This window comes from Balaenoptera borealis (assembly GCF_965194805.1).
Source record: "Balaenoptera borealis genome assembly, chromosome: 2".
Classification (NCBI taxonomy): domain Eukaryota; kingdom Metazoa; phylum Chordata; class Mammalia; order Artiodactyla; family Balaenopteridae; genus Balaenoptera; species Balaenoptera borealis.
The window spans coordinates 101,603,744-101,628,096 of record NC_138867.1 but is presented as its reverse complement, the minus strand read 5'-3'; the positions used below and the strand labels follow the sequence as shown (position 1 = coordinate 101,628,096).

At 34.8% G+C, this 24,353-nt stretch overlaps 1 long non-coding RNA gene across 1 annotated transcript in view; it reads right to left on the bottom strand.

Annotated features, from left to right (window-relative positions):
* Nucleotides 1-24,353, bottom strand: part of LOC309622563 — a 488,156-nt gene that overhangs the window by 436,685 nt on the left and 27,118 nt on the right. The window contains exon 1 of the long non-coding RNA XR_014240979.1: nt 13,183-24,353. This exon is cut by the window's right edge and continues 27,118 nt beyond it. This is a non-coding gene — a long non-coding RNA (uncharacterized lncRNA). The remainder of the gene's footprint in view (nt 1-13,182) is intronic.

Genomic DNA, 24,353 nt, shown 5'->3' with positions numbered 1-24,353 from the left:
TGTAAACAGTTTCTAATAACTCTTAGCTAAGTGAAAGCAGCCAATCTGAAAAGGCTATACAATATGTGTTTCCAAACACACGACATTCTGGAAAAGGTAAAACTATAGAGACTGTAAAAGATCAGCTGTTGCCAGGTTTAAGGGGGTGAGAGGGATGAATAGAGCACAGAAGATTTTTAGGGCAATGAAACTGCTCTGTATGATACTATGATGGTGGACACATGTCCTTATAAATTCATCCAAACCCATAGAATGTACAACACTGAGAGTGAACCATAATGGGAACTGTGAACTTTGGGTAATTATGATGTGTCAGTGTGGGTTTATTGATTTTAACATATGTGCATGCAACCCAATGTTCATCGCAGTGATGTTTACAATAGCCAAGACATGGAAACAACTTAAATGTCCATCGACAGAAGGATGGATAAAGAAGATGTGGTACATATATACAATGGAATGTTGCTCAGCCATTAATAAGAATGAAATAATGCCATTTGCAGCAACATGGATGGACCTAGAGATTGTCATAGTGAGTGAAGTAAGTCAGACAGAGAAAGAGAAATATCATATGATATTGCTTATATGTGGAATCTAAAAAAAAAGATACAAATGAACTTATTTACGAAACAGAAACAGACTCACACACTTAGAGAATGAACTTATGGTTACCAGCGGGGAGGGGTAAGGGGGAGGGATAGTTAGGGAGTTTGGGATTGACATGTGTACACTGCTATATTTAAAATGGATAACCAACAAGGACCTACTATATAGCACAGGGAACTCTACTCAGTATTATGTAACAACCTAATTAGGAAAAGAATTTAAAAAAGAATAGATACATGTATATGTATAATTGAATCATTGTTATACAACTGAAACTAATACAACACTGTTAATCAACTATACTCCAGTATAAAATAAAAAGTTAAAAAAAATTATAGCAAATGTGCCCTCTGCCGGAGGATCTTGATAATGGGGGAGGCTATGCAGGTGTGGGACGGGATATAGGAAATCTCTGTACTTTCCTCTCAATTGTGCTGTGAACCTAAAACTGCTGTAAAATATAAAGTCTATTAAAAATAGATTCCTGCAGCCATATAAGCATAAAATCAATCTGATGCCTGGTTTTAAACCATTTTTACACATTGATTTATACTCTAGATATTTCAGCAAACTGTGGAATAAAGGGGGATCAGGATAACAGGATGTTTTCATATACAGCCATCCCTCAGTGTCCATGGGGGATTGGTTCCAGTAGCCCCAGTGTACATCAACATCTGCAGATGCTCAAGTCCTTTATATAAAGTGGCACAGTACAGTTGGCCCTCCATATCCATGGGTTTCAGGTTTTACATTCACCGGACCCAACCAATTTGGGATGGAAATTTTTATTGGTGGCTGGTTGAATCCATGGATGTGAAACCTGCCAAAAAAGAGGACTGACTGTATATTTATTGAAAAAAATCCATGTATAAGGGTACCAACACAATTCAAATCCATGTAGGTCAAGGGTCAACTGTACCTATAATTCCCCTTGGCTACAAAAACAGAGCTAAAGTGGATATAAAATGGAAAAAAATCTATAAAATTTACTACTGGGATCACATACAAAATAAATATTATCTGTGATTAGGAAATGAATTGAAAATACAAAATTACAGGCAGACCTGGAGCTACTGGATTGGATTGATAAGCCCTGGGACTGCTTTCAGTCAGCGTTCAAGCAGAGTAAACATCAGAAGTAATTTGCCAAGGAGGATGGGTAAATAGATCAGGCCTCAAAGTTTGAAGGCAATATCAGAAGGAGAACTAGCCTTGCTTAAGGAAGATACTAAAAATACAACTACAAAAGCTGGAAAAAAAAACAATATCAAATAGCTCTGGAAGAACTTCAGGGCATTGAGGGAGATAGGGGAAGAGACAGACTTTTTCTCAGAACCAAGGTCTAAGCTAAAATCTCTAATGGCTCTTGACCGTATCAGTGAAAGCCCTCAGCAAAAGAGCAGTCACTTCAAATTGCCATTCAGAAGCAGACACACACACACACACACACACACACAGATTATGAAGAGGGGGTGAGTAAAATGTTCCTAAACCAAGCGTTGTTGCTGTTGTTAATATGAAAGGTAAATCAAGTCATTTAAAAAGGTTTGACTACCCTGGAAAGAAAGTCCTGTTAAAGTAAGAATTTTTTATCAGTTCCTCAAGCTACTAAATTCACTTTGTTAATTTCATCAATTGATTACTATAGTCTACAGAAGACAAAATAGTTTATTCCATATACTGTTAGGCAAAGGGTGAATAAAATATTTAGATTTTGTTTTGGAGGTATTGGAGAAAATGTGTAAAGTTAGTAAAATTCAAAATGAAGGCTCATAATCTCTGGATATTTGAAGCTTCTGGTGATTACACATTGTTACGCACTATTCTAGGTTTTTCCCCTTACCCTTCTATTTTCTACTTCTGCATTTTTGTTTCTCAAGTCAGTTTTCTTTTTTCTGCTCTTCTTAGGGAGAAAAACAGTATCCTCCCATAAAAAGTTGAATAGCAATTAGGCTGTGGACCCCACCTTCCTTTTCCAGCTGCTTAAATGATCTTCAACCTCTTATCTACTTTCTACCTCTACTGTCAATAGACAGAGATCTCTACGATCTTAAAACAATTAAATGAAATGAAAACTTTTATTGTCTTTAGACACTCTGCTTTTTGAGAAAAAACATTCCTTCGAAATGTTTCAAAATAATAATCTAAACGCATCGTCTTCAGATCCTCACCTCAGACTCTCAACCTGGTAATAGTTTACATATCTTAGAATCCTTGATGTACTTCTGCAAACTTGGCCCGATACTGGAAACATGAGGCTGCAGAAGCACCATCCTTTATAGCTGTTGAAGTTTCATATTGGGTCATATCAATGTAATTCTGTGCCACTTCTGGATAAAATACCTGCTTCCATCATCTTTTCATATTATAATGTCAATTTAGGTGCATATCTATCAACGTACTAACATACTTTCACTAAGAACAATTTAGAATTACTGTGGAACACTTTGTGACATGAAGAAAATTATTTGAAAGGCACAACCGAACAAAAAGAAAATAACATCTTGATTATCCAATGGTCTACATTTTCAAAATACTATGAGACTTTTGAATGTGATGTGAAATCTAGAATCACCTCCCTCAAACTCTCTAGATAAAACTATTTAAAATGTGAGAAACTTAATATTTCCTTAGTGTGGAAATAATATTTCCAAAGCTCATTACACACGTTTATTTTTTTCCCTCTTTACATTTCCCTTCTGTTCCTTCCCCTAAAGTGTTCATACTACTTCGATATCCCTTAAAACTGTCATCTTCTAATCAAAAGGACCCACATGTTTCCTAATTTAAAAACTTTAAACCCTAATTGTGCTTAATTCTCCATACTATCATTAAGGACTTCCTAAGTCTCAGGGTGGAAAAGGAAATTTTGTTGAAGAATTCAGTCCTGTCCTGGACATATACACTCCAGGCCTCCTTTATCTCTTCAAATCAATCACTTTTTTTTGGTGTAGGTAGAAAAACTTGTCAGTATTATATATAAGAAGGTCACCAGAAGTGTCATTGTTCCATTCTATCCAAAAAGACAAAAGGAACTGGAAGCCTCTGACAGATTATGTAAAGGCTTCAAGGGGGACAGTGACACTCAATTTCCAATGGTATCTGTAAAACTGCAAGGAGAACTAGTGACAACAATCTTTAGTAATAAAAGCTCAGAAACAATCTTTTAATAGAACAGGGCCTATTAGTCCAATATAATTCCTTCCATGGTCCCTTTACTACTCCCTCAGAATTATAACTAACACCCCTCAGACCTTCCTGCTGACTGAACCACTGATTATAACATTCTTTCTATCTGGCCATAGGCAGCTCTCATTTATATTCTTTTTGGCCCTTTTCTTACTGTTTCTCTCATTCTTAGAAAACTTTGGAGATGAATTCACCAAAAGCCTTTTTCTCTCATTATGTGTGTACTCAAGTTATATCTTGTCCAGGTCTAATACAACATAAACTTTGACAGAAAGAGCAAAAGTTAAACTTCAATGATTAACATATGTTGGCACCTTGTTTTATCTTGCCAAAAGCTGCAGCTTAAAGAAAAACAAAGTTTTCACTGAGAGTTTCATAATGACTTCTATTACTGGCTTTAAAGAAAAGAACTGTTTGGCTTTCAAAGCTGTGGAATAATATTTTTTAATTTTAACAATTTGGTTTATAATTACATAGATTTATAGACTGTATTAGAAAAGAAGCCCATGTGATTTTCCTGATAAATAGATAACTCCTCAGACAAATTAGAATGAATTAATAACTTTGACTTTAAAACCATATATATGGTGAAGTAAGCTTCTACTGGAGCACCTCTCTCACAGTAGACAACTGTGAGCTCCAGAGAGCACACAGAAGTTTGCTTCTAAATGCACTGAAGAGAGACCAGAAGCAGATGATTCTGGGGCCGATATTTGGAGGAGGAGAGTGGCAGCGGGTGTATTTCACATTTCTGCCTTCTGGACTGAAGCCAGGCTCCTTTTGGATTAAGGCCAGACCCCAGTTGGATAATGAGAGACTGCTGAAACTCTAAATGGCCTGAGGAAGTAAACACAATACTAGACAACCAAACTTCTTGTAGAGGTAGGGAGAATCATAAAAAGACCAGAACTAAAGAGAAGGTGTTCAAAATCTGTATATAAACTCTTCCTTAATCTCCAAGCAAACCAGAGTCATACATTAGTAGGTAATACTCTAAGCAGCCCAGTTAGAGATAGAACAGAACTGAGATTTAAGCTAATACCCACATGCTTGAGTTTACAGTTTGAGTCCAACTAATTTAATGCCTGCCTACTGAAATAAATAAGTCAACACTCTTCCAAAGAATACAACAGAATCCAGAGTCTTCACAGCATAACATTTACATTACATTTCTATATAATTAAAAATATCTTCTTCCCCAAGAACCCTGATTTTTGTCTATTGACTAATAAGTGTACAGTCCATCTTGATTTACTAATACATATTAATGAGGTATGTTCACAAACAAAGCTTTAACTCAAAGGTAGATTTTATTATTTAAACAGTGGAAGATTCAGAGAGGAAAGCAGTGGACATTATTTTGAGGATGGGCAGAGTCCTCTATGTTTAAAAACTTCTTTCAAAAATGACATAGATTTAGCTTTTGCCCATGAAAAGATTTGGCCATCTTTATTTTCTATAAAATGTGTGTGATTCTCCTTTCCAGAAATATATATATATCTTAACTTAAAGGACTGCAACTGTTCAGGATTTTAATATTATTTTCTCAAAATTGATCTCTCATAAAGTACCACAGATTATGTTCCTTTTCGTACTAACTTACATCTTAAACTGTGATAAAAATAATAATCCAACAGGAAAATTTTTCAACAAGTAGAGAATTTTTGTAATACCATGAAAGACTGGGTTCTCTTATTTCTGTCTGACACAAATAATTTGTCTTATTAGCTATAGCTGATTCTAAGTAATAATTCATTGAAAATTATGCATTCTTTGTGGGTGGAAAAAAAAAGTACAATCAATACTGTATCTTGGTAAGAGCATTCCAGAAGTGAAATATATTTTATCTTTCTGATGTTGGAATTTCAACAGATTAAACAGTAATTAAAAATCAAAAATAATGTTTAAATCCAGAGAGAGTCATATATTATAATTATTGTCTATTTTGCAAATAGAATTTGTGACAAGCTTATTCTGGTATATTTGGTATATTTGGGTGTAGACTAAGGTTTAAAAGTGGTCAATAAAAGAATCCAGAATATAAGATTTCTGACAGAGATATGAAGAAGCTGAATGGGGAAGACTTGAACTATGAGGAGACTGAAAGGTAACATGCACAGAAATTTATGAATTGTTGACAACAATATTTAAACTTACTAGAGAGCTAAAACAATAAGTACATTTGTTAAGTGCCATATCTAGCAGTTCAGTAATGGACATTATCACTCTAGTTGAGTTAATTCAGTACAAAGAGACCTGAAAATATCAATTAGTTATTTACAGATCTGATACGGACACAAACTTATATTTCACTAAGGTACTTGAAAGCTCAACTATTAAAAAATGTATTAATTCTCCATTTAATAATTAACGACCTTCTCCTGTTGGTCAAGGTAGGCACTCTGTTTGGTGCTGGGGATACAAAGGTGAACAAACTGACATATCCCGTACATTCACTCACAGGGCTTTTAATGGGGATGGAGGCTAAGGAAAAGGCAGGCACATGATTTCAGTAGTGAATGTATTACTACAAATTAAGGAAAGCAATGTCATTTGTAGGAAGCAAACGTGAAACACAGGAACAAGAATCAGTCGGGGGAGTCAGGGAAGGCAACCCTGAGACAAAGACAGGAGCTGAGACCTGGTGGATGATGAGCAGTTAACTAAAAAAAAGAAGACAGGAAAGAGATGGCAGGAATTTAAGGATCCCAGATATCTTTCCAAGCACAGCAATTGCCACTGCTATATGGAAACCCTCCCTGTTATAACTGATAAAGTTAATCATTCCCTTTAGTTGTGTAACAGCTGATCCATTTCTACTGCTTCACTTTTCACACTATATAATAATGATGTTTGGCATGTTTTTTACCTCACTGAACTATGAGCTCTTTAAAGGCAGAGTCCATATGAAGGAACTTTATTTGCAAGTTTACAGAAACAAATCACTACATTTTAAAATTTTTGCAAGAGGTTAACTAGCAGTTTGGGAGATAGCACTGTGCCTTTTGTAGTATAATTATTACCTTTCTTGATGCTTGGTTTATAACAGATGATCAATATATATTAGTTTTGCATGATTTATACGTATTTATGTCTATTTTATGAAGATTGCTATGATATGCAATAAACACTAGAAATGCACTCTTGGACAAACATACACACACATGCACAATCACATGCACACAAGGACATGCAAACACACACACACCTTGGCATGGTAATTCCCATGATAATTCTTGACCTAGAACAAACTCTGATTTGCAAATGCACACTTCTATTATGTTTGAGTAAATACTAACATCGATCTAAGTCAACCACATCCAAAACATATCATTTCATTACATAATTAACATTATGTTAACAGTTACATAATGTTACATATAACATTATGTAACTGTTAACATAATGTTAATTATGTAAGATTATCCAGAAACATTCTGGATTCTTTTATTGACCATTTTTAAACCTTAATTAATTAACATAATTAACAGTTACCATCTGGTTTTGAGAAAACTTCATTTTCTTTACTGCAGTTAACTCCTTACTATTCTTCTTATTTCTACCCACTTCCCTCCTACAGACTATTTTCAAGATCAAATATACACAAACTGCTACTTCCTATTTCTGTCTTCATTGTCTCTGTCCACACTCAAAGCATCACAGTATATGTTAAGAGTTACACAGAAGGAAATGAGGCTCATGTAGAATACATAAAGCATTTTAAAAAGCAGTAATTTGTACAGTCATGCTAAGATGCTTTTAAACAAAAAAATAATTCTGGCTTACCCAGTCAGCCTCCCTGACTCTACCTATACTGAATTCATTAAGAAATTAAAGTGCATTTTAGATGAAGAGATAGTCAACATATTGGGAGTGCTGACTTTTCTGCCCTGTTCAGAGAACAACGTCCTGAGGGAACTGGGCAAAGCATGTGTGAGTTTTCATGGGAATGGGGGTGTCTAGGGAATGAAATACTTACTTCTCAGGCTATGGACTTAGGAATGTTGGTGATGAGGACCAGGCCCAGCAACAGAGTCTGGATCTACATATCTTCTTACATGGAACAAACTATGATGGCAGATTTTTAAAACACTGAATGAATCCAAATGTATGCTATTTATACAATATTTATTCCTAACATTTCAGCACCTTTAGTTCCCTGGGTCATAAAAATGTCCTTAAAATAAGGCCCCACCTTTCAGCATTCTAAAACATATGACTCTCCATAATCACTTCAGTAACAACATCATTTCATTGCAGTCATAAAACAAACCACCCAAGGATAGGTTGTAATAGAAAGTAGAATATTTCATCTTACTTAACTGCATACACACTGAACTCTGAGAAAGTACATGTCAAAAAAATAGAGATGATTTATTGAAGTCAACCTGAGGTGGCTATCAAAAAGCAATATGCAACAGAAATGTGAGACTCCACAAAAAATATGTTTACCTTACGTAACATATAATGATTAATAAAAGATTGAAAACTGCATAGCTTTATATCAGGCAGGTCCGGGGAGGAGAAACGTTACTGGGGCCCTGAGGACTTTGTAAATCCTCAGTTAGCCCAAGGGGGTCCTGTTCATTAGAAGAGAGGAAGAAATACCTCCGCCTGTTCCATTTAACTTTGCCTCCATCATCATGGGTATCTGCGTCAAATGTTTTGGGAACTTTACAAATCAAAGCTCGGAACTATTCCTCACTCCTCTTTTAAACAAAGAGACCTCTACTCATTATCCCAGCATCTCATATTTAAGTGATTCTCTAATTTCAGAGAGATATTGATAAATCAATTAACATATTTGAACAAAACGGGAACTAACTGCCATAGGTAGTTTCTTGCAACCAGTCAAATATTCACTTAGACTGTAAGACGACATGTATGAATCAACCAGGCACTGTGAGGTGAGCACAGCCTGCTCAAAGCCATCTGCCTCTCCCTCTGACTATCCCTGCACTGAGCAGGCAGGGAAGACTCCCCAAGGGGAGAAGAAAGTAGAGAGGCCTCAAAACCAGGTATCTGCCATTCCCCTGCTCAAAATCATCCACGGGCTTCCTACCCCATTCAGGAAATAATCCTTACCCCTTTCTAACTTAGATGGCCTTGCAAACTATCAACTCTAACCATATCTGCCTTCTTAGCTTTCTTGACACAGGATATCTCCAAGCTGAGTCCCTCCCCGGAACTTTGCACTTCCTCCTACCCCTGCCTGGGGGAAGGTTTTTCCTTTAGATTTCTTTATGTGTCTCCCTCATTTCAATCATGCGTATACTCAAATACTGCTTTCTCAGAGAAGCCTTCCCTGACCCTCTTCTCTACAGTAGTCTCTCACTCCCCACCATTGTGACTTTCTATTTCCTATTGCTTTACCTACCTTTAACTTTAGTCAAGGCAATTATCACTCATTAATATTATAGTCACATACAGTTGTCTGTTGTTTATCCTTGACGTAGAATATGAATCTAGGGCAAGGGTTCCTGTTGATGGCATATCCCAAATCCCAGGCACTAAGAACAATGTCTGGCACATAGTAGATATTTAATAATATTTCTGAATTAACTAATAGTTGAAAGATATGCTGAAAAGTATGAGGGTATTTGTTTCTCCATTTACCTTATAGTACTATATTTAGACTAACCTGTTTTAAATTTCATATTCTATGAGATGTGACTGTTTTCTGAAATTTCCATCTGTTTACAAAATATTATTTGGGAGAATAGACACATCTATCCATTATTAGCCCAGGGCCATCTTGCTCTGGATATGATTTCCTATTAAAAAATCAGTTCCGATTTACAGGAGATTGGTTCAAGATGGCGGAGTAGAAGGACATGTGCTCACTCCCTCTAGCAAGAGCACTGGAATCACAGCTAACTGCTGAACAATTATCGACAGGAAGACACTGGAACTCACCAAAAATATACTCCACATCCAAAGACAAAGGAGAAGCCACAGTGAGACAGTAGGAGGGGCACAATCACAATAAAATCAAATCCAATAACTACTGGGTGAGTGACTGACAAACTTGAGAACAATCATACCACAGAAGTACACCCACTGGAGTGAAGGTTCTGAGTCCCACATCAGGCTTCCCAATCTGGGGGTCCGGCAGTGGGAGGAAGAATTTCCAGAGAATCAGACTTTGAAGGCTAGTGGCATTTGACTGCAGGACTTTGATAGGACTGGGGGAAACAGAGACTCCACTCTTGGAGGGCACACAAAAAGTAGTGTGCAAATCAGGACCCAGGGGGAAGGAGCAGTGACCCCATAGGAGAGTGAACCAGATCAGACCTACTTGCTAGTACTGGAAGATCTCCTGAAGAGTCAGGGGGTGGCTGTGGCTCACTGTGGGGAAAAGGACACTGGCAGCAGAAGTTCTGGGACATACTCCTTGGTGTGAGCCTTCCCAGAGTCTGACATTAGCCCCACCAAACAGCCGGTAGGCTCCAGTGCTGGGTCACCTCAGGCCAAACAACCAACAGGGAGGGAACTCAGCCTCACCCATCAGCAGACAAGTGGATTAAAGTTTTCTGAGCTTGGCCCACCAGAGCAACACCCAGCTCTACCCACCACCAGTCCCTCCCATCAGGAAGCTTGCACAAGCCTATTAGATAGCCTCATCCACCAGAGGGCAGACAGCAGAAGCAAGAAGAACTACAATCCTGCAGCTTGTGGAATGAAGTCCACATTCACAGAAAGACAGACAAAATGAAAAGGCAGAGGACTAAGTACCAGATGAAGGAACAAGATAAAGCCCCAGAAAAACAACTAAATGAAGTGGAGATAGGGAACCTTCCAGAAAAAGAATTCAGAATAATGACAGTGAAGATGATCCAGGACCTCGGAAAAAGAAGGGAGGCAAAGATTCAGAAGATGCAAGAACTATTTAATAAAGACCTAGAAGAATTAAAGAACAAACAGAGATGAACAATACAATAACTGAAATGAAAAATACACTAGAAGGAATCAATAGCAGAATAACTCAGGCAGAAGAACAGATAAGTGACCTGGAAGACAGAATGGTGGAATTCACTGCTGTGGAACAGAAAAAAGAAAAAAGAATGAAAAGAAATGAAGACAGCCTAAGAGACCTCTGGGACAACATTAAACACACCTACAGTCGCATTATAGGGGTCCCAGAGGAGAAGACAGAGAGAAAGGACCCAAAAACATATTTGAAGATATTATAGTTGAAAATTTCCCTAATGTGGGAAAGGTAATAGCCACCCAAGTCCAGGAATCACAGAGTCCCAGGCAGGATAAACCCAAGGAGAAACATGCTGAGACCATTGTAATCAAATTGACAAAAATTAAAGACAAAGAAAAATTATCAAAAGCAAAAAGGGAAAAACTACAAATAATTTACAAGGGAACTCCCATAAGGTTAACAGCCGATAAACAACTCTATGCCAATAAAATGGACAACCTGGAAGAAACGGACAAATTCTTAGAAAGGTATAACCCTCCAAGACTGAACCAGGAAGAAATAGAAAATATGAACAGACGAGTCACAAGTGGTGAAATTGAAACTGTAATTTAAAATCTTCCAAAACACAAAAGCCCAGGACCAGATGGCTTCACAGGTGAATTCTATCAAACATTTAGAGAAGAGCTAACACTCATCCTTCTCAAACTCTTCCAAAAACTGGAGAGGAAGGAATATTCTTAACCTTATTCTATGAGGCCACCGTCACACTGATACCAAAACCAGACAAAGATACTACAAAAAAGAAAATTACAGACCAATAGCACTGATGAATACAGATGCAAAAATCCTCAACAAAATACTAGCAAACAGAATCCAACAATACATTAAAAGGATCATACACTATGATCAAGTAGGATTTATCCCAGGGATGCAAGGATTCTTCAATATATGCAAATCAATCAATGTGATACACCATATTAACAAATTGAAGAAGAAAAGCCATATGATCATCTCAATAGATGCAGAAAAAGCTTTTGACAAAATTCAACACCGATTCATGATAAAAACTCTCCAGAAAGTGGGCACAGAGGGAACCTACCTCAACATAATAAAGGCCATATATGACAAACCCACAGCAAACATCATTTTCAATGGTGAAAAACTGAAAGCATTTCCTCAAAGATCAGGAACAAGACAAGGATGTCCCCTCTCGCCACTATTATTCAACATAGTTCTGGAAGTCCTAGCCACGGCAATCAGAGAAGAATAAGAAATAAGAGGAATACGAATTGGAAGAGAAGAAGTAAAACTGTCACTGTTTGCAGATGACATGATACTATACATAGAAAATCCTAAAGATGCCACCAGAAAACTACTAGAGCTTATCAATAAATTTGGTAAAGTTGCAGGACACAAAATTAATACACAGAAATATCTTGCATTCCTATAAACTAAATACGAAAGATCAGAAAGAGAAATTAAGGAAACAATCCCATTCACCACTGCAACAAAAAGAATAAAATACCTAGGAATAAACCTACCTAGGGAGACAAAAGACCTGTATGCAGAAAACTACAAGACATCGATGAAAGAAAACAAAGATGATACAAACAGATGGAGAGATATACCATGTTCGTGGATTGGAAGAATCAATACTGTGAAAATGACTATACTACCCAAAGCAATCTACAGATTCCATGCAATCCCTGTCAAATTACCAATGGCATTTTTTTACAGAACTAGAACAAAAAATCTTAAAATTTGTATGGAGACACAAAAGACCCCGAATAGCCAAAGCAATCTTGAGAAAGAAAAATGGAGCTGGGGGAATCAGGCTTCCTGACTTCAAACTATACTACAAAGCTGCAGTCATCAAGACAGCATAGTACTGGCACAAAAACAGAAATATAGACCAATGGTATAGGATAAGAAGCCCAGAGATAAACCCACGCCCATATGGTCACCTAATTTATGACAAAGGAGGAAAGAACATACAATGGAGAAAACACAGGCTCTTCAATAAGTGGTGCTGGGAAAACTGGACAGCTACATGTAAAAGAATGAAATTAGAACACTCCTTAACGCCATACACAAAAATAAACTCAAAATGGATTAAAGACCTAAATGCAAGACCAGACACTATAAAATTCTTAGAGGAAAACATAGGAAGAACACTCTTTGATATAAATCACAGCAAGATCTTTTTTGACCCACCTCCTAGAGTAATGGGATTTAAAACAAAAATAAACAAATGGAATCTAATGAAACTTAAAAGCTTTTGCACAGCAAAGGAAACTGTAAACAAGATGAAAAGACAACCCTCAGAATGGGAGAAAATATTTACAAATGAATCAATGGACAAAGGATTAATCTCCAAAATATATAAACAACTCATGCAGCTCAATATTAAAAAAAAAAAAAACCAATCAAAAAATGGGCAGAAGACCTAAATAGACATTTCTCCAAAAAAGATATACAGATGGCCAAGAGGCACATGAAAAGCTGCTCAACATCACTAATTATTAGAGAAATGCAAATCAAAACTATTATGAGGTATCACCTCATAACAGTTAGAATGGGCATCATCAGAAAATCTACAAACAACAAATGCTGGAGAGGGTGTGGATTAAAGGGAACCCTCTTGCACTGTTGGTGGGAATGTAAATTGATACAGCCACTATGGAGAACAGTATGCAGGTTCCTTTAAAAAGTAAAAATAGAACTACCATGTGACCCAGCAATCCCACTCCTGGGATATACCCATAGAAAACCATAATTCAAAAAGACACATGCACCCCAATGTTCACTGCAGCACTGTTTACAATAGCCAGGTCATGGAAGCAACCTAAATGCACATCGACACATGAATGGATAAAGAAGATGTGGTACATATATAAAATATTACTCAGCCTTAATAAGGAATGAAATTGGGTCATTTGTAGAGACATGGATGGACTTAGAGACTGACATACAGAGTGAAGTAAGTCAGAAAGAGAAAAACAAATATCGTATATTAACGCATATATGTGGAATATAGAAAAATGTTAGAGATGAACCGGTTTCCAAGGCAGAAGTAGAGATACAGATGTAGAGAACAAACATATGGACATCAAAGGGAAAGTGGGGGGAGGGGGGGTTGTGGTGGTGGGATGAATTGGGAAATTGGGATTGACATATATGCACTAACAGATATAAAATAGATAACTAATAAGAGCCTGCTGTATAAAAAAAATAAATTAAAAAAAGTCAGTTCCAATAAAAGGTACTACAACTTCTCAAATTATTTTCTGATAGTTTTGCAAAATGAAATGTTAGAATTACAGAGAGGAATGCAGATAATAAAGTAAACTACAAACAATTTTGGATGACAATGAAATAGACAATAACCTGATACACCAATTATTAGCACAGCGAGTCTTTAAATTGCTATTTTTAAGATACTACCTGGTTATCATTATCAACAGATAGTTACCTACTTAGTGTTTTTACGCTTAAGATACACTACTAGACACTGTGTCAAGGACAAAAGAGCTTAACAGTTTGCAATTAAATTGTGAATATAAGACATATATGAAGGTATTGAAAATACAGAAATTTCAAACATACATGATAATTGGAAAAAAATATACCAGAATGGGGTCAAGAGACAGAAAATCTAAACTATTGGCTGTGATGGTCAATGGGAAGTGGAATAAGAAGCAAACTGAAAACCATCCATGATTTAGGAAATAGATGAAAGAAGAGTAATTCATTGAGGAGAAAAAGGGAGGGAAGATCATGTACAGTTCAGAAAACAGCAAGTATGCACAGCCCTGTAACAAAGGGAAGTGTTTCTGCAGCATGAAAGGAAGAGATACATCTTCACAAGAAAGTTTGGCCACACTGCTAAAGTGTGGTATAAAGTTATGCATCAGAAAACATTTTTCAAAAATGTTCTAAAAGTGAAACTGTAAGTAGTATTTAACCTTGCATAAAAAGAAACAAATTCCTTTATAGATTTTCTTATAAAATTAACTTTATTTAGATAGTTTTCATAGCATTTGAATATATATTTGTCACCTCTGATAGGACCTTTTCTCCTTAATAATAATACTTAACATATTTAAAGAAAACATTTGTGCTTTTCTTATCATGGACTTTCAGTTTCAGGCAAAAGTAGCATTAAAAAGCTAGAAATGATTTATGAACTACTTTGTCTTAGTCATAACTTACAAAATTTTTTACACTTTAATATGAGTATAAAAATATTTCCAAAAACTTTCCAAAGCTATCATGTCTTCAGCAAGGAGAAGAAAAATTTCCTTGTAGTGTAAAATATCCTTGGCATAGTATGTTATTTGCAGTTTGAGACATACTATTGGTTCTCTGACATCAAACACAACAACATTCCAGAGGCAGAATTCTGTTCCCCTATCTTCAGCATCAAACTGAAATCTAATCCCATAACTGAACGCCAGGTCAAGACTTGGCTACCATTCCTAAAACCTAGTGGTTTAGTCTCCACACTTTGCTGAAATCATATACTCAGTTGATGTAGATTGGGGCATAACCCTAAAATACATGACACAAATCTACTACTTTATCATATTGGATTTTAAAAGATCTGTTTTAAAATTTATCGTGTCAGTAAACTTCAACTATTGTCTTACACAAAAAAGAAAAAAATGATAATTCTGACATTCAGAATACTAATTAGTAGTATTGAGACTGGAATTTCTTATTAGAAGAACAGCCAACCACCCTTGGAATGTGCATTCTTAATGAGAATGCTTGCAGTACCTAGATTATAGTTTAAACAGTAAAACATACACCATATATTACAATGTTTGCTGACATATTTTAAAGTAAATTATAGGTATCAGTATAAAAATTATACATATCTTTCAGAGTAAATACCAGAGCCTGTACTCACAGGTACATATTAAATAGTGATAATTATTCTAGTAAAAAAATTTGTCCATTTCTAGATGCAAACACTAGAAAGGCTAGGATGGTCCCATCTTCCCTTTGTAAAGTGCTTATATCTTAGGATAAAGACTAAACAATTTTATAAATGAGTATATTTCAAAGTTATATGGGAATAGAGATTTGGAGATTTAGAAGCTGAGGTGATGGAGAGCCAGATTCATGGAACAGTGGAATTTAGGTGTATTTAGAAGAAAGAGCAGGCAGAAATGAAGGGTAAAAGTAATTTTTTTTTTTAACACAGAGAGAATGAAAGCAAAGAATAAAGTCACAGAGAATAGATCATTCATTCATTTGCTTATTCAAATATTTCTGAGCGCCATGCGCTATGTGCCAGCCACAATGATGTGAAGAGAAGAATCTCTACTCTTTGTAGTTTATGGTGGAGAAAACAGTTAAAATACAGTCACAAATATAAATTAAAATATGTATTTGAAAATTCATAATTATCACTAAAACAAAAAAAATTAAGAGAGAGAGAGAATAATGTGGAACAGAGGCTAGTTTTGAGTTGGGTGATAATTTAAAATCTCTTTCAGCAAATGGCATACAAACTATGACCTGAAGGAGATATAGGATGCAACCTTGCAAAAGGGCAGGAAAAGGGTCCTTCACAGAGAGCGTAATTTCATAAAGGGGTCAATTCCTAAAGAGGATATAAGAATCCTTAATGTTAATGTATCTAATAAAAGAGCTTTAAGATTCATGATACAAATATTTAAGAAGATAAACTGATAGAAATGCAAAGAGAATTAAACAAATCCATAATTATAATGAGATCTCAACATCCCTCCTTAAATAATTGCTAGAGAAAAAAGAAAATACTAAGAACATAAAACCTTGAGCAACATTATCAAACAATTTGTTTAACTGATAATTATAGAATACTCAACAATAGCAACGTATATTATTTTTTATGTGAACACAAACGATTTACCAAGATAGATCATATTCTAGTCCATAAAAAGGTCACAATAAATATAAAAAGATACACATATGCAAAGGATACTCATTGTACACAGTGGAATTAAATTAGAAATCAATAACATAAAGATAAGCTAGAAATTCCCAAATAATTGCAAAGTAAATGATACACTTCTAGATAACCAGTGGGACAAAGAAGATATATAAATGGAAGGTAGAAAGTATTTTAAACTGAATGAAAAAGGAAATTAAGCACATCAAAATGTGTGGGATGTAACTAAAACAGTACTAAGTAGGAAATTGATAGCACTGTATTATAAAAGAAGGTCTAAAATCCATGACCTCAGTTTCTATCTTTAAAAAAAAAAATTGGAAGAAGACCCCAGAAATACAAAGAAAGCAATTAAAATCAAACAATAATTATGAGTGGAAATTAATGAATAGAAAAAAGAAAAATAGAGAATAGTCAATGAGACAAAAAGATGGCTCTTAGATCAATAAGTTGATGTACCTTTACTCAAGCTGATTGGAAATAAAAACAGAAAAAACAAAGTACCATTAACAGGAACAAGAAAGATGACATCAAGACACTCTACCAATATTACAGAATAATAAAAAATGTTATGAATGATTTAACTGGCAAATTTGATATCTTAACTATATAAATAATGTTGATAAAGATATTCCTTAAAAGTCTCAAACTACCAAAGCTCAAGAAGAAATAATTTGAGTAGCCTTACAACTACCAAAATCTTCCCAAAAAGAAAACACCAGATAATAATAATGACTTTATTAGTGAATTAGTCCAAAAATTTAAGAAAGATATGATTCTATACAAACTCTTCTTGAAAATTGAGAGTTTATTTTCTCTTATCTGTGAGTAAAGAGAGTTTTCATAATCCCCAACTAATTCTTCAGGCCAGCCTTACCATAGTACCAAAACCAGACACAGATATACTCAAAGAAAGGAAAACTCATAGACTGATATCCCTCAGAAATATGGATGCAAAAATTCTTAACTGGAATGTAAGTATGGTTTAACATTTAAAATCAATCAATGTTATTCACCATATTAGCAAACTGAAAAGGTAAAACAAATGGTCATCTCAACAGATACAGAAATAGTATTAGAAAAGATCTGATATCCATTTCTGATTAAAAAATAACAAACTCTCACTATAAACTATAAACTATAAATAGAAGGGGATTTCCTAAACCTCATCCATGGCATACCTACAGTCACAGTGATAATTAATGGTGAAAGACAATGTTTTTTCATATAAAATTGAGAAGAAAACAAGGATGTTTATTCTCCCTATTCTACTCAACATCATTCTAGAGGTTCTGCACAACACAGTAGGCAAGAAAAAGAAGTAAAAGTCACCTAAATTGGAAAGTATAAAAGAAAAACTCTCATTACTCACAGATGGCATGACTGTCTATGTAGAAAATCCTATGAAATCTATGAAAAGCAACTAGAACAAGTAAGTACACTCTGCAAGTTTGCAAGATACAGGAACAATATAAGAACTCAATTCTATTTCTATATGTTACTGATGAAACATCAGAAATCGAAATAAAAATACCATTTACAATAACATCAAATGTGAAATAAATACAATTATTTTAAGCATAACTAAAACTCTGAATTTTAAGAATATGTTTAGTTAAATACAAAAGAGGTGGTGATGAGATAGTTTGAATGTTTCCAGAATTTCCATTTAGAATCTCCAGTTGACTTAAGTGGTTGCTGCCTTCTATCAGCCTTAGAGCTCTCATTTTTTATTCCTATTTCTAAAATTTGAGCCATATTTTTTTCATGTACGTTCATAGAGCTCTATTTCTAACTCTATCCAGCTATTTATCAGTTATACTAAGGGTTCAAATTTGATTTGTAAATGAATGAAAATGGACAGAGGCAAAGGTGAATTTCCTACATAATTTTACTAAGAGTTGAAAAGGATAAATCCTTGAATTAAGTACCTGTACTTTTCAGTGAAAAGGTAGATCTGAGCAGAAATACACAGTAAGAAGAGAATTTGGATCACAGACCCAAGGACTGACCTTCAGGTAGCCCTATTGCATAGGGCTGGCTCAAGTGTTATCTGGAGTAACACTGAGAGCAAGTTGTGGAGAAATAAAAGACAATACTCAATCAGTTATTATTATCTGTTAGACATCTCCAGACAGTTCGTAACTCAAGTAGTGGCTGACTTATATTTATTTTTTTTATACAGGCTCACTTATATGTACTAAGACTCTTTTGTCTTATAGTATGGATACTACAGAACTAAGTTAAGAAAAATAAATAATAAATTTCCATACCTAGATATTTAATTTTACTTCTGTAAAACAGAGTATTCTACATCATGAATTATAAATCTTAACGGATGTCATAGAGGCCTAACTTTTTATGCCTTTTTTGTAATTACTAAAATTAGTATTTCCAAAGTGATATTATCTAAAATACATCTTATAAATGACTGTGTTGTTTTTCAACATTGATTCAGTAGCTTAAGGTGCATTCCACAGTTGCACCTGTGTAGGTGAACTTAACATGCATATTATTCAAGAATAGATTGTTGTAGCTTTTTCATAAAATTAGAGTTCAAAATGAAATTGTGTTTTATAAATGCACAAAAATCAAATGTGATTATTATAATAGAGAAGGAGAAAGATGCAAACTCAGTACTGTTTATCTCAGTGCTGAGATATTTTGCTGTTTGACATTAAATAATTTGTTATATAAATTGAGGTTAAATCTAATAATAAATAACTACCTGTCAGCTCTATCGTGCTTATAGCTTAATTTTAAATAACATTAATTGCTTTAATTTATATTACAAGAACATACTGAATGCTCAATTTTATTTCAGGTATACAAAAATGTACTGCTTATACTTCTCTAGTTCATAAGTCATAAAGTGTTTATGCTATTTCTAAATGTGTTTAATGTTGTTCCTCTCCTGAGCTACATTGATTACAGTGTAGAGATAAGAGTAGTTATCTCTGACATGCAGAAGATTCTCCTCTGCTTCATTTTAGGGGTGTGGAGGAAGCAGACAGTTATACATCACCGTTATGTCTACACTAGCAGTAAAATATGTCTTAAGTGAATATGATATAGTATTTTACAATCAGACCAGCAGGAATTACTTTATGTTTTTACAAAGACAGTAGTCCTTATTTCAAAAGACAATAATTTCTTGCTTCAGCTGTGTTTAGCAGTTTAAATTTGACATCACTCTTTCCTTCATTTAAGTTCTGCTATATGTATATATTTTTTCAGGATAAATTTTACTCTGTACTTACTCCTAGAGTAGTAAATAGAGTTGGCCCTAGATGTGTGCTTTAGTAGACAGTGTTTCAGATCATCTTCAGACACAGCAGATAATTTCCCTCTGACCCTATCCTTAGGGTAAATGATACCACTTTTTAGAGTGGCTGTTGTTCACCAGAACTGTTGTTTATTTAGTAAATAATTTTCCTACTTCCATTCATGCCTATTATACAATAGGAAAAGAAAAAGATGTTTTCCCTATCTGGCCACCACCCATCCCCCATCCCGTCCAATTGCACGTTATAAACACGGAAAGAGGAGAAACTGTTGTCATGGAAATCCATCCAGAGTTTCAATAACTTGCCTTTTACAAGGTATCATTTTTTACCTGTGTTGAATTTGTATGTTGCCTTAAAGATACTAAGAACTGGAATGGAAACAGGAGTAGACCTTGACTGAGCAGGCACACTTACAAGAAGAATTATGCTATGTGCTTTTCTATAGTAATAGAAATAACATGTAAATATTTTCCAAACCAAGAAATAATGCCTGAATTCAGTATTTATCCATACCAAAATATTTGCATTTCTATAATCACCGGGCCACCTGGTTATTCTTTGTACATTGTTCCTCTATTTGAATGGAATTCACTGTATGTTCTCATGGCAAATTCCTGTTAATTACTTGAGACGCAGGTCAAACATTTTTTACTCTGGGAAACTTCCTTGCCTTTTTCTTCCTGAAGAAAAGTTGGTCAATTTTTTTTTTTTTTATTATTATACCACGACAGTAGTTCCATTACATTTGCCAAACTCTAAATATCTGCCCTGCCTCTTAGCACATAAGCAGCTACTGGACAGGGAATATTTGTTATTCATCTTTGCTTCACTAACACCCAACAGGAACCCAGAACACGGTGGATGCTCCATCTTGTTAATGAATAAATGAATGAATGAATGAATGAATTCAGCATCACTCTGAGATAAGAGAACTGGATATTAAGTCAGAATTCCATAAACACTATGAATACTCACTAAATTATGTATTATAAGCCAGAGAAATGTTATTCAATATGTAATGAATAATAATTAATAATAATAAATATGCCCTATTACATGCCTGGCTCAGTGCTAAATGCATTATGTCACCTAATTACCAAACCTCATAAAGTAAATATTAAATTAACTTCCATTTTATATATGAAGATATGCAGACTGAGAGGTTAAATAACTTAAGATATTTATGTAAAGAAAAAAAAGATATTTATGTAAAGGCAACAAAATCAAAAATAGACAAGTGGGAGGACTACGTTAAACTAAAACCTTCTGTACGGCAAAGGAAACTATCACCAAATGAAAAGGCAACCTACCAAATGGGAGAAAATATTTGCAAATCATTTATCTGATAAGGGGTTAATGTATAAAATATACAAAGAACTCACACTATCCAATAACAAAAGAAAAAAAAAATCTAATTGAAAAATGGGCAGAGGATTTGAATAGAAATTTTTCAAAACAAGATATACAGATGACCAACAGGCACATGAAAAGAAGCGCAGCATCACTAATCATCAGGGAAATGCAAATCAAAACAACAATGAGATGTCACCTCACACGTGTTAGAATGGCTATTATCAAAAAGACAATAAATAACAAGTATTGACAAGGATGTAGAAAAAAGGGAATGCTGGTACCCTGTTGGTGGGAATATAAGTTGGTGCAGCCACTATGAAAACAACATGGAATTTTCTCAAAAAATTAAAAATAGAACTACCATATGATCCAACAATTCCACTTCTGGGTATTTATTCAAACAATACAAAAACACTAAGTCAAAAAGATATATGTACGCCCATTTCATTGCAGCATTATTTACAATAGCCAAGATGTGGAAACAACCTAAGTGCCCATCAGTGGATGAATGATTACACACACACACACACACATGAATATTATTCAGTCATAAAAAGAAGGAAATATTGCCATTTGCAACAACATGAATGGATCTCGAGGGCATTATGCTAGTGAAATAAGGCAGGCAGAGAAGGACAAATACAGTATGATCTCACTTATACATGAAATATAAAGAACAAAAATCAAAAAAAAGAAAAGAAAATGAGTTTACAGAGATTCAGAGAAGTGATTGGTAGTTGCAAGAGGTGGGAGATGGGGGTTGGCCAAAATGGGTGAAGGGAGTCAAAAGGTATAAAACTTCCAGTTATAAAACGTTAGTCCTGAGGATGTAATATATAGCATTGTAACTATAGTTAATAGCACTGTATTGCATATTTGAAAGTTGCTATGAGAGTAGATCTTATAAGTTCTCATCACAAAAAGAAATTTGTAACTATGTATGGTGATGGATGTTAACTAAACTTATCGTAGTGACCATTTTACAATGTATACAAATATCATTTGTTCTATAACTGAAGTTAGAATAATATATGCCAAGTATACCTCAATTAAATATTCATATATATGATATACAGTAGGATATATAGCTCCTATATCATATATATACACATATATATAATTTCCTACTCTATGTACGTATGTATGTATGTATGTATGTATGTATCTATCTATCTATCTACTTCTAAATTGAGCCCAGTCTGACTCCAAAGCCATTATCTAAAAACAGCAGACCAGAGTAAATGGGAATTGCATAGGACTAGCACTTTAAAATGGTTTAGGCTTGTGTAGGTTTGTATAACTTGGAAGTTATAATATTTTACGTTAACTATTATAGATATAGCCATAAAATAGAGATGTTGAAAGCTATAGTGTTTAATTCACATTAATAACTTAATCATGTTTTTCATCATTGATTAAAAGTCAGGTCACATGGAATATGAGCATAGCCTGAAGTAGAATCTCTCATTAGTACTAAATTAATCAATTGAGTGATTTTATTAAGCTCTTACCATACATTCTCTATTGTGCCTGGATTTAGGTATGGAGGATATGGAAGAGAATTAGGGAGAGTATCGCTACTTTATAGGCGAGTAATAATCCCATTGGTTTATTACAAGCTATTCAAATGAAACAATTAGGAATAATATAATATTTTTATATGCTTTGGACTTTTCATTCATTTCTCCCCAATCTGTCAGTTCCTAGATCTTTTATTCTGGTTATCTCTTCTTCTCTTTTAGATCTAATAGTAACTGTAACTTCTTTCAGGATATCTTAATTCTTAACGTAGGTTAGGATATATTAATATGTTTTTTTCCATAGCAACAATGTCTATAACCTAATGGTATGCTACTATGCTATAATCCTCCCTCATTTCTCTGTTTTTTCATTAAATCAGAAGTTCCATATGGAAAGGAGTAATTTGTTCAACACTGTATCCATAGTGCTGAGAAAGTTCTATTAGTAAGGGAGCTTTGCATTACAGATTCATGTAGAAAATAAAAGCTATGGGAAGGGGCAAAGGAAAATATGTTTCAAGGAAAATCAGGAGTCTTGTGCAATAAAACCATGAGTCTGTTTGGGTACCTGGGAAATACAGGACTGGATTGTAAAGGGTAGTGAAAGGTAGGGTTTAAACTTAGTGAGAGAGACTCTCATTGTAGAGTGTATAGTGTAGAAGTAAACAATAAATGTTCTGTTTAAATAAGAATAATCCGGTAGCCTAAAAGAAGAGTTGATGGGAGCAGAGAACGCCTGAAGTTAGCCAGAGAAATTAGGACAAAAGGTAGGAGACACTCAGGCAATAGATGGCATCATAATTATCACAGCTGATATTTATTGAGAGCTCACTGTGTGCTATAGGTTTTACTAAGGTCAATTCATTCACTGTAAGACTAGAATTATTAGTCTAATTCTACATGCAAAGAAACGTGACACAAGCTAAATGTGGTAAGGACATTCTAAAATAACTTCAGTGATCCCTCCCTCCTAATATTCACCCCCTTCTGTAATCCCCTCTCCTTGAGTTTGGGTTAGATTTGCTGACTTTCTTCTAACGATGTCAATAACAAAAATTCATGGCAGAAGTAGTTGGATGTCATTCCAGAGACTAGGTTATATAGCTGTATTTTCTGTTTTGCAAGCCCCCTTCTCTCTTTGGATTATTTACTCTTGGGAAAATCAGCTGCCATGTCATGAGGCAGCCCTGTGGAAAGGGCCATGTGCGTGACCTCGGAAGCAGATACTTTCCCCAATCCAGAGAAGCCTAAAAATAACCGCAGCGCTGGTCAGTATTGCTAACTACTGACTTCTGAGATATCTTGAGCCAAAAACATCCAGCTAAACTGTTTCCAAATTCCTGATCCACAGAAAAACTGAGATAATACATGTTTTTTTCTGTTTTAAGTACTGGAGTGAATTGTTACACGACAATTGATAACTGACATAGTAAATGAGAAAGGATTTAAACCCAGACACCTGAGTTTGAACTTTTCACTGTCTACCAAGATGACATTGAAATAGAATTCCTCAAGATGAGGATGTT